Consider the following 12,789-nt stretch of genomic DNA (forward strand, 5'->3'; position numbering starts at 1 on the left):
CCCAATGTTAGCTGGGATAGGCTCCAGCCCCCCGCGACCCTGTACACAGGATAAGCGGTTGACGATGGATGGATGGATGGATGGACATTAGGGTAACAAATAAATAAATAAATAAAAATCTGACAGATTTCAAAATTACCTCCCTCAAAAATAAACAAAGAAAAAAATATATAATAAGTGCCCTATGAAAGTAAATAAATACACCAGTTTTTGATAATGTAATTCAAATGAAACAAAAACGGGTAACACTTTAGAATACTGTATCTTACTTAATGCATAACTAATAAGGAATTACTGCAGAACTAATAGGTAATTCTTCATTAACACTTAAGTCACTAAGGAAGATGCGTTAACTAATCAGTATGTAATAGCATTTTATAGTTGTGTTAAGTAACAATTAGCTAATCAATAACTATTGAATTCAGTCATGCCTCCTGATGAACTACTTTAAAATTTTCTTCGAGTTGTATGTGAACACACCGACTTCAGCAGCACCGTCATGGCATCACAGAGTGTGGGGAATACTGGCATAGTGTTGTAAGACAAAAAACTTGATTCAGCAGTTAAGAACGACAGTCCGCACCTTTGTATGTTGATTCCATTTGTGCCTGTTGTTGCCAGTACTAAAAAGTATCACAAAGCAGTCGTAGTGCATAGATGTTGCACCCGTCCATCCGGGTTCATGTTCAAAGGAGTACACTTTAAGAGGCTAGAGAGCTAGACTGTGCATGCAGAAAATCGAAGTATACCCTAACCTCTAGGCCGGCAGGCCCAGCACACACTTTGACCTTACATCATCATTCAAACTTTTGTGAAGACCACAGAGAAAGAGAGAGCACATTCAATAATCAATTAAGTACATGCGCAGTATGACTCAGAGTACCAACAATCTCTGCCAGGTGCTTTAAACATCTGAAGCTCTCGACTAATCCCTTCACATTAAAAGCCATCTCTGAGGAAATTCAATCCCAAGAGAGATTTATTAACCAATTGTATCAGCTGCCATCTAAACAGTGAGTAAAGCAAAGACATGGACACAGCCAATTTGGACACAAATGATTTAGGCAACAGATAAAGATGTTAAACAAAAGTGAGAGAGAAGAGGAAAAGAAACCATGTGATGTCACAATTGAGCCCATGCCAGCTGTTTAGTGCCTGCAGTTTGGGCCAGACACACTCCCGGGCTGCCAGCCAAAATCCTTGAGAGGACCCTAAAAAAAAACTTAAGATTTGTCATTAAGACAAAAGAAAGTTTCCAATATGTAAAGCTGCAATACGTGAAGACTTTAAGAGAGAAGCTGATTAGAATGCAGACATGATATGTGTATATGTCACCGGCGATAAGAAAGACTATTGGGATTATGTGTAGGATATACTCCTAATTATTTATAATCAAAGAAATCAGGATATCAAATTTTTGGGGGGATATTTACACAACTAACTTAATGCTTTTGCTGTTCCCTTGTAGTTCAGCTCATCATATATATATATAGTACTTTCATGCATCACAGCAAAACCGATATGGAAAATGAGTTATACGTATTATCATCATCATTAAGATTCAAATTTATTGTCATTGTGCAGAGTACAGGTACAGAGTCAATGAAATGCAGTTGTTTTTGCATATCCCAACTAAGTTGGGGTCAGAGCACAGGGTCAGCCATGAAACAGCACCCCTGGAGCAGATAGGGTCAAGGGCCTTGCTCAACGGCCCAACAGTGGTATCTTGACAGTGCTGGGGCTTGAACCCCCAACCTTTCAGTCAGTAACCCAGAGCCTAAACCGCTGAGCTACCACTGGCCCCATCATAGTAAGCATTGTACGTATGAGGAGGCACTACAGATGAAAAGACTAAAAATGTTTCCTTTTATCAGCATGAACATTTGCCATAGGAAAATACACAAAAAATATACTACAATGTATTAAAAACATTATTAAACAATAACAATTATTAGTTTTTACTATTTTTAAAATTCACATTAAAAATATAAAATCTATTAAAACTATACATTTTGTGGTAACAATATATGTCCTCATAAACTACATGTATAGCATAATACCATTGTAATGACCAGTTTGTAATCTAAAAGAAAGTTCCACACAAACCCGCCACGATAGAACCTACTTATCCAATAATTCTTCCCTTTCAGCACTTATATCTTCCAGAGTCTCTTAAGGGAACATGGATATGTTAATCAGATCTCATAAGGCACTGCTCTATGTCTCTGAATATCAGCACCTGGAGGAGCAGCAGAGTGCCACATTTCACCATCACCAGACTAGCTGGCTGTTAAATGCAAAAGTGGCACCTCAGGGTGTACCAGCAAGATCTACTGTACCAAGAGTGTGCCTGTGTCTGGATCACACTTCAGGCACACAAACTGTGTCGCAACCTCCATTCAAGCTGCTCTGGCAGATTGAACAATGAAAAAAGAGGAAAAATCTTAAGGTTTTATGCAATACTACACAAACACATTTTCCTAATCAGTATTTTTGTCTTGTTTTCAGAAAATCAAACAGAATTTTGTGAGGCTAATCCCTAAAACAAGAAGAAAAAAAAAGAAAAAAAAAAAAACCTTTGCACTATTTGCAAATGGGGTGAGAAAATAAACTTATTTGAAAGGGAAAATACGTTTATTATTTTTACACCATTGGTAGATTTTTTTTTCTTGTTTTAAGCACAAAATTCAAAATTTTGTCAGCTTTCACTGAAAACAAGACTTATTAGGACATTTTGCTTGTCAAGTAATTTTTTTTTCTTTTAAGAATATTTAGATTACACAATAAATACTAATGAATATTCTTAATTATTTTTTTGCAGTGTAAATATTGGTCTGAATGCCAAAATAAATTAGAACATCTGATCTGATTTAGCAGCTTTAAATGGAGGGATGTGGCTCAGGTGGTAGAGCGGGTTGGCTGCCAATCGCAGGCTTGGCAGTTTGATTCCTGGCCCAAATGACTCCACATGCCGAAGTGTCCTTGGGCAAGACACTGAACCCCAAGTCACTCCCAATGGCAGGCTAGTGCCTTGCATGGCAGCTCTGCGGCCGTGTATGAATGAGACACAGTGTAAAGCACTTTGGTAACCTCTAAGGATAAAAGAAAAAGTGCTATATAAGTGCAGACCATTTACCATTTAATGGTAAATAGCTTGGAAAGCTACAGTTTCAAAATAGTTTCCCTAACACTGTAGACATACATTAGGCCTACACTTGTGTTTTCAACGCAAAGCTCCCTCCCATCCAGACACTTAAAACAAAAATGAGCTGCATGTGATTCAAAAGTTGTCAAGGTTACGACATCACAACCATGAGAACAGACTGTCCACATTACCAACTGAACACCAATTCAGTATTAATCAACTCGGCTCACCTCAACTGCACGTGAAGGAACACAAAATACTACAAAAGTGTATCAGATGGTGTTAAACGAAAGCTCTAAATGAATAGTGCAAAAAACAATAGATAACTCATTCTGTTACCTCACAGTAGAGTGAAATCCGTTCACCTCCTCTTTTTTTAGTACGTTTTAATGAGGTATATTTCTTGTCATTTAATATCATACAAACATCTTGGATTTAGATGTGTGCGCTGGCATGTCTTCCCTCTCGCAGTATGAGAATTCTGTCAACATTGAATGAGGCTTAGAGACATGACATCACACAGATGGAAAAGGTGCTAATCACGAATTGGCAGAATGGAAAGTTAGAATATTCGTTCAGCTTTAAATATCTGATTAGTAAAAACAATCCTCAAATATTGCTATTAGATTTTCCTTTGCGCCTTTGCATGTTGTGGGCAACAATGAAACTACTTCTCTCACCTAAATCTTACCATTATAAATCAGTGCAGTGGTTGGCACTGTGGACGTTGTTAAAGGAAACCCAAAAACACATTGTTAATTTTTTAAAGTGATTGCATTGCTTCAGAAGAATTGAAATAAATGTTTCTGTGTGAGAGCCAATATTTTTTTTTTAACTATGTTTATGCATAGTGCTCTCTTTTTTCAAAAGAGCAGGTTCACAGGTTGAACTCAAATTCAAAATGTCAAATAATCGATTACTCATTTTTTTTATGTGTTAAAGTATGCGACTACAAAATTACTTGAAATGCCCTTCCCTACTGGAGACATTAAACTCCTAAAGTTAGGCGTTACAAAATGTCTGTGGAAGAACACTATATAACTAGAAGTTTGTTGTTACACAAGTTAAACAAGAGGTTTGAGGACTTAAAGGTATATTTCACCCAAAAATGAATCATTTAATTATTTAGTTAACCAAACCCAGAAGAGGGTAACATTATCAGTGAATTTAAATTCTGGTCTGTTCCATTGGCAGTCCTGACTCACACAGGGTTCCCACTCTTTCAAGGCACAATGTTCCAGGTCATTTTATGTGCAATATTTAAGCAAAAAATTTGGCCATTCCAATTTTTTTTTTTTAATTCTGTATTTGACAGTTTAATTAAATTTCATCATCAAAATGTTGTCTAATTTGATAGACTTTATTTAAATGAAAATATAATTTTATAATATTAATTTTTTCAAAATAACATTGTATTATTTTTATCAAATGAAGTGCTTTTCTACAAAATCCTCACTGATCAATCCGAAACAACACTGGAGATACTTTTGTCAAATGAAGTGCTGCACAACAGAACATCACAGATGTGAAATATTAATTTAATTTGTTATTGTTACTATTATTATTATTATTCATTATTATTATTTAATTGCATTAAACATTATCTTTTTTTTCCCATTTCACCAATCATTCATTTTAATCAAGCTTTTATTTTGGCATTTCTGTGTGTTTTTCTGTTAGTTTCTCACCTCTGGATAAGCAGTTTGCTTCATGTCCCAGTGTAATAATTAAACCCCATAAAGCTATGATATAATTAAAATAAATATAGTCTGTATGTGCTGCACGCTTTTGAGCGCTCGGCTCTCCGTCATCTACTACACACATACACACACCCAGAACATACGTGATTCTCATGATGAAGTGTTTTCAGCCGGTTTCACAAATTAATTTTGAAGCACACAGCACATGCAGATTATATATTTAGTTAATTAAGTAAAAGCCTTTATGGTTTATTAATGACACTTGGACACATCAAGATTTTATTTGATTAAATGTGCATTCAAAAATTTTTTTTGGTCCCAAATATGTCAAATTCCGTGACATTTCGCATTTTACAGTCATGAGCCGCCCGCACCCCACATAAATTAATACAAAAATGTAATAGTAAAATATACCAACCTGTACTATTATATTAAATAATTAAAGGGTCACATTTTATTTTGTGAATTAACTAAGCCTGTACTGGCTTCTAGCAGACCTAAAGACTTAATTGAAGCTACTACAGGAAGAAAATCTTTGTCATAAAATAACTATCAAACAATATACATTTCTGCTTTAAATTTTATAATAAACTAATCAGCAGTTAAACAATGGCGATCTCAATTAGGGTGACATTAAACAACTAGGGTGGCAATATTAAGTTGAACGATTAAATTCACACTAAAAATATTCTAAATTGAACATTAAACAAATTAATTTATAGTGAATAAAACTATTAAAACAGTAGTTTATACTACTGAGTTGAAAACATAGTGATAAACAGCTGCAATTAAATGTTTTTCCTCAAATAAGAAGACATAATGACTTTTACACATGGCTGAAGTGAATCAGTGAATCATTTATTTGAACTGGTTCATTACAACCATACGAAAAACAATTGCAGATACTTTTATGTAAAGCAACTAATAACATGGATGCAACACTAGTCTGATAACATGCTTAGCATTACTTATTCTTGCTTATGCACATTCATCATGGCATCCTTTGCAATTTTACCACGTGCTTTGGGTTTTTCCGCTTTTCTACTGATTTAACTGTGTGTATTTTACCACGAGCACCCATTTCTCTTTTTTTCTTTTCATTTTTCCACTTGTCTACATCTCACTTCTCGACTGCATGTGTTTCGTTTTCTCCACTGCCTTTTACATGGATTATTTCATCAATCTCAATCCTGTGCTGATTAGGGACCACATCGATCTCAAAACCACTCCGCTCTAGAACAACCATAACAACAACAACAACAAACAACTGCGGTAAGATCCGCTCATGTTATTTCTTCCTGCACTGCATGCCACAAGTTTACTATAGCTTCTTCCATCAGCAGTGAAGGATTCACATGTGAAAATGTAAGGAATAATTCAGGCTGACAGAGACAGAAAATGAGTTAGAGACATGCATCCGAACACTAGTGGAGGTAAGTGAGACTGTGAAGTCGATATGCGGGTAGAACAGCGAGCAAAGCACACAATTTGGTTCTGACTCTAGAGCCCCCGCAGCAGGGCATTTGGGTGACGTCTATGTGGCATACTCGCTCAACAAAGTGACACCACTCTCCCATTCCTGTTAGGGTTTCCAATCGATTCTCCCCATTCAGTGATACACCCACTTAGAATCATGTTGAAAGAGCCTTAATAATCGATAATTCTATTGTAAGGAACATGGAAATAAAGACTCCAGCCACCACTGTTAAATGCATTTCTGGGGCTCGACCGTCTGACATCAGATCAAATTTACAAGTGCTGGCTAATGCTAAATATAGATTTTCTAAAATTTGTATTACTGTCGGCACTAATGATGTCCGGCTTCGTCAGTTGGAGGTCACTAAAGATAATGTTAAAGATGTGTGTGAACTTGCGAAAATGATGTCAGACACTGTAATATGCTCTGGCCCCCTCCCTGCTCATCGTGGTGATGAGGTTTATAGTAGATTAGTGTCACTGAATGGCTGGATGTCTGAGTGTTGTCTGGAGAACAGCATAGGATTTATAGACAATTGGAAGAGATTTTGGTGTAGACCTGACCAGCTAAAGAGAGACTGACTCCATCCCTCCAGGGTAGGTGCCGCTCTCCTCTCTAGTCATTAGGCTCATAGTCTTAATAGTGATAGCATTTGACTAACTGGGACCCAGGTCAGGAAGCAGACATACTGGCTAATCCGAAAGTCTGCTGGCTGCCTTGAGAAGTTACAATGCTCACATAAACTACAACACATAGAAACTGTGTCTGTTCCCTGATCTACCAAACACAACAAATATAATTATGGTCAAACTTGAAAATAAATAAATAAATAATAATAATTATGATAAACACCATATAAAGGTAGGGCTACTAAACATTAGATCTCTTTCTACCAAAGCACTAATTGTAAATTAAATTATTATAGATAATTATTTGGTTGTGCTCTGTTGGACTGAAACATGGCTTAAACCGAATTAATATATTAGTTTAAATTAATCTACTCCCCCAGGTTATAGTTATAAACATGAGCCTCGTCTGAATGGTCGAGGAGGAGGTGTTGCTACAATTTGCAGTGAAGTTTTTGGTGTTACTCAGAGGACAAGAGATAAGTCTTTTGAAGTCTAATAATGCTTAATGTGACACCATCAGATATAAATTCAAATCTCTGTCATCTTTTGCCCTTGCTACAGTATACAGATAATCCAGGCAGTACTCTATTTTCCCTTGTGAATTAGCAAATTTTCTATCAGCTCTAGTAGTTAGATGTAGTTAGAACACTATCTAATGTAGATAGAGCTTTAATTGTTGGTGACTTCAACAGATATTACAGTTAAATTTTTTTGGTAATGTATGATTTTGTAAAGCTTCTTTGAAATGATGTGTTCTACAATGCGCTATACAAATAAAAACGACTTGACACCGCACAAGGGCATCCATTTGAAATTTTATGGATCATCCCTTGTGGGGTTTGAACCTACAACCTTTGGCTTACTCAGTGGAGATCTTTTACCACCAAGTCACAGCACCAAAGCATGATGACAACAACTGGGGAATGCTGATCTCTACTCTGTGCTGAATCCTGATGTTTACATAATTAAGCCCACCAGTGGAGTTTTATATAAACGTATTCCCAAAGATAGCAGTAAATAAAACGTTGTTCTGTTCATATTTTTATCTTAGAGATAGACTTGTTAATTAACTCAAAATTTGGTCCCAACAGCTCTCCTAAGAGTCCCTAGTTTGTTTCTAACTTTGGTACGTAAAGCTCAGAGATTCATTTGGAGACCAATGGAGACGATGCAATGTTTCCCCAGAGCTTTGAGTCTGAGCCAGAGCAGTCTCAATGTCATATTCTCCACAATTCCCCAAAGTGTTTATTCAACCATTTAAATAGACAGCGTTCATACCTGGGGGGAGCTCAGCCCATGAGTGTGGCAGATCGGCTCCTCCAGGGAGAGTTGTATTTTTCAGTAAAGCATCAGGCGTAAATGTTGACAGTAATCAGATGAGTGGATGATAGATGGATTCAGATGGTGTTGTGTGGCAGCACACAATGATTTGGCTCTCCTCCACCCCTGACATCACCCCTATTTAAACACTCTCATTAACCTAATGGGCACTGGAGTGACTGTTTAGAGTTTAAATGACAGGACAGTTTGTCAAAGTCAGCCTTCAGTAGATTGTGCACCAGGGTGGGAAACAACACTCTTATTTTACTCTTTAATGGATAATAGTAATAATAAAATATGTCTTCACTGACAAAAAAGTACCATGTTACTACCATGTTCATTCAAAGGAATAGTTCAACCACAAACTAAAATTCTGTCATTATGTACTCACTTTTATGTCATTCCAAACCTTCATGCTGTTATTATTTTTGTGGAGCAAATAAGGTGACATTTTGAAGAATGTACATGGTCATCTTTTCCATACAATGGGTCTCTTTCATAAAACGTTCATAAAAACATGAGAGGTAATTCCCACATAAATGAACCTCCCTGAAAACTTTGCTCCAGATTCACAAACGCTGTGTACAGCCCAGATTTTTTTGTGAATTTCAAACATTCGAAAATAGTAATTACCGAGCTAATAATAATAATCATACATGCATCAATCAGTGCGATGAATATTTTTGGTTAAATTAGTCTACAAAGTGAATAAACAATCTACTCGAATGCTCTTAAGTGCCCATTCATTCTGTTGTTTGATATGCTGCTTCACTCATGTGCCTTCTGCAGCAAAAGACATTCACACATCTGTCCAAATTAATATATCATCATTCTTTCATCTATCATCATTGAGTGGTTAAAAAACAAACACTTTTACTGATCTCATGTGAATTTTATTCATAGAATGAGCCATTTTGAAGTCATTGATAACACATTTTAATGTCACATTAGTTAAGGTTTTACATTGTACATTTGTGCATCCTCAAATTAAATGCTCCACTAGATGCCTCTAACAGCGCACTGCATAAGCTGTGTGAAACAGGCCGAAATGAAAACGTATGGCCTGTTTTACACACTCACGCATACGCAAGATGTTTGAGACAGACCAAAGTCAGGCCTGTGTTGCCACATCATTCATGCCCCATCCGCAGCTCTTGGACACCCAGGGTAGCTCTGCTGGCTGTAACGTTTTCACAGGTCACTGGATGGCTGTATACAGAGTTAAGAAGTTTCGGCTCCTGTTCTTTTTTCCTTCTGGAATTCAGCAGGTACACACTCTCAGATTCCTATGATGTGACCAAAACGAAGTCCCACCTCCCTGGCACCACCAATACTCCATCTACCTGAAAGACACAGTGCTTTGGTAATGAACATTATGCCACAAATTTGAGGCATATGACCATGTGACATTTTACAGGGTTCCCACTCTTTTCAAGGCACGATTTTGCATGACATTTTATGCACCCAAAAAGTGTAATATTTCATCAGAAGCACATGCTTCCATTTCAATCGAGCTTGTTGTTTGCGGTTTCTGTGTTTTTCACGGCAGTGTGTCACCTCCAGATAAGCAGTTTGCTATGATGGTGTATCTGCAGAGAATAGGAATAGAATAATAGTTTGCACTGAAAATATACTTATCCATAAAATTAAGTAATATGTTTTATTTATATACCACTGAATAGTCCTACAAAAAATATAGCACTGTATTAATTAGACAGACATACACCGATCAGCCACAACATTAAAACCACCAGCCTAATATTGTGCAGGTCCCCCTCAAGGTGCCGAATCACCGCCAACCCGCATCTCAGAATAGCATTCTGAGATTATTCTCACCACAACTGTACAAAGTGGTTATCTGAGTTACTGTAGACTTTTTCAGTTTGAACCAGTCTGGACATTCTCTGTTGACCTCTCTCATCAACAAGGTATTTCCATCCACAGAACTGCCCTTCTCTGGATGTTTTTTGTTTTTGGAACCATTTGGAGTAAATTCTAGAGACTGTTTTGCGTGAAAATCCCAGGAGATCAGCAGTTAAAGAAATACTCAGACCAGCCCGTCTGGCACCAACAATCATCCATGCTATTATCTAATCAGCCAATCCAGTGACAGCAGTGCAGTACATAAAATCATGAAGATACGGATCAGGAGTTTCAGTTAATATTCACATCAACCATCAGAATGGGGAAAAATGCTAATGCAATTCTGAGATTCGGGTTGCCACTGTTTTAACGTCACAAGCGGGACCTATACAATATTAGGCAGGTGGTTTTAATGTTTACATTTACATTTATGCATTTGGCAGACGCTTATATCCAAAGCGACTTACAGTGCACTTATTACAGGGACAATCCCCCTGGAGCAACCTGGAGTTAAGTGCCTTGCTCAAGGACACAATGGTGGTGGCTGTGAGGTTCAAACCAGTAACCTTCTGATTACCAGTTATGTGCTTTAGCCCACTACGCCACCACTGTCAAAACTTTGCACAAATAATTTTAAGAGATTGCACTCACGAGTTTATGTTTATATTGTTACCTTACAATACTTAATAACTTTTTGAAGATTTTACATTGCCATTCCTTCTTAAAAATTCTTTGAAATGTTCAGGTTTACCGTGAATTTGGGAGGGGATCCTATAGAATAGAATAGAACAGAATAGAATACTGGATCGCACACATGATTGCACACAGGAGTTTATTTGAGTTCAAAATTCCATTACAAATCCCTGTAATTTCCAGGTTTATCATAACCATGGTAACTCTGTAGAATAGAATAGAATAGAATAAGGGTTCCCACAACTGTCATCAAATTACTTTTCATTAGTTTACCTTCTAAGAGATTACACTCATGAGTTTATGTTTATATTGTAACCTTACATTACTCAATAACTTTTTAAGACGTTTACATTTCCATTCCTTCTTAAAAATAATTTTACATTTCCAGGTTTACCATGAATATGGGGAACCAATATAATAGAATAGAATAGAATTTATGCACTTTTTATTTACCTGAGTACACCGTCCCAGATCTGTTCTGCTCAGGATGTGGAAAATCTTCAGTGCCAGCACATAATGTGCAACTCCACATCAAAGAATGGGATGTCATTCACATAATTCTAAACGCATTAAACACAACAGCGGTTCCTTCAATATTAAGAGAACCATAAGTAAACACCTCAAGTAGCAGTACGCCATCATCAGCCGCTTACCAGGTCCTGCAGTTTATGGCGTGTGCTGACTTCTCGGCAGCGCGCCTGTGTTAAGCGCCTCGCTCTCGGGTGCGCGCTTACTGCGCGTTCTCTCCTGCTCGATTCGTCCTACAGTTCAAAACCCTCCACCATAGACACGTACTGCGGCTGCTCTTTTGGTATGGGCTGAGTCTGCTGTGCTGCGTTATTTTGCTTCTCTCAAAATCTACTGCTTAGAGGACAAGATTACCTTTAACTGGGATGCCGAAAATATCCCTCTTTGTTTTTGTCTGTATTGGTCTCTAACTCCGGTTTCCAGCGCTCTCGAAAGGTCGACAGCACGTCCTCTTCCATCCTTGTTTAAACGATGGTCACGCTGTCTTTTCATTCGTGATCGTAAATGTCTAATACAGTAGACAGTCTTGTGGATACCAGCATGTTACCGTCCAAAAACACAGCGGTCCGACAGCGTTATCGCCTCGGCTGGAACATTGTAGGCCTACTCACGCGACATTGTTCCGCGTCACCCACCCAAATGTACAGTCATTCAAAACAAAAGACAATGGCTATGTGCATGCAGAATAGAATGTATATATCTTAAATTGTTGTCATACATGTCCATTTATTGGCATCATAGGTGTGGCTAGCAGTTTTGCAGCTCATCTAGCCGCACCTATGATGCCAATAAATGGACGTGTATGACAACAATTTAAGATACATTACATTCGGCTTGCACAAATGATGCCCCAAATCCCCCAAAGTTGTAAGACATACTTTTCCTGTTCTATTATTCTGATATGTCTTATTCTGCTTTCTCTATACTATTCCAATCTGCTCTACACATGCCAATTATTTCTGTATTCTAATCGTTTTATTCTATTCTGCACAGACATATGAATAAACATGAATAAAAATCCCCAACATTGTAATATACAGTATTTGCTATGTTTATACTAACCACACTTTCTATTTTATTATTTTCTGCACACAAAATGTTTTGCATTTATAATAATAAATATCAAATTATTTTAAATTCTAATATATGAGTTATTTTTTCTAACTACTTTATGTTCTGTTCTATGAATTCATCAGTTTAATCTCCATAATATGACAAATGGCTGGAAAAGTCATGATAATACATTGGTTCTATTCTATTGTGCACGTGCATATGATGCCCAAAATTGAACATATACCAAATAATAATCTAAGATAATATCAATCTTGTAATATATGCTTATATATATATATATATATATATATATATATATATATATATATATATATATATATATATACATATATATATATATATATATATAGCATATATTAC

At 36.8% G+C, this 12,789-nt stretch overlaps 1 long non-coding RNA gene across 1 annotated transcript; it reads right to left on the reverse strand.

Moving 5' to 3' along the window:
• Positions 1 to 9,158: 9,158 nt before the first annotated feature.
• Positions 9,159 to 11,910, reverse strand: LOC127643149 (uncharacterized). Its single transcript, XR_007970461.1, has 3 exons — positions 11,481 to 11,910; positions 11,281 to 11,387; positions 9,159 to 9,614 (listed from the first exon to the last, which is right to left on the reverse strand). It is a non-coding gene; the product is annotated as an uncharacterized LOC127643149 (long non-coding RNA).
• Positions 11,911 to 12,789: the final 879 nt, after the last annotated feature.

This window comes from Xyrauchen texanus, chromosome 4, assembly GCF_025860055.1.
Source record: "Xyrauchen texanus isolate HMW12.3.18 chromosome 4, RBS_HiC_50CHRs, whole genome shotgun sequence".
NCBI classification, from domain to species: Eukaryota; Metazoa; Chordata; class Actinopteri; order Cypriniformes; family Catostomidae; genus Xyrauchen; species Xyrauchen texanus.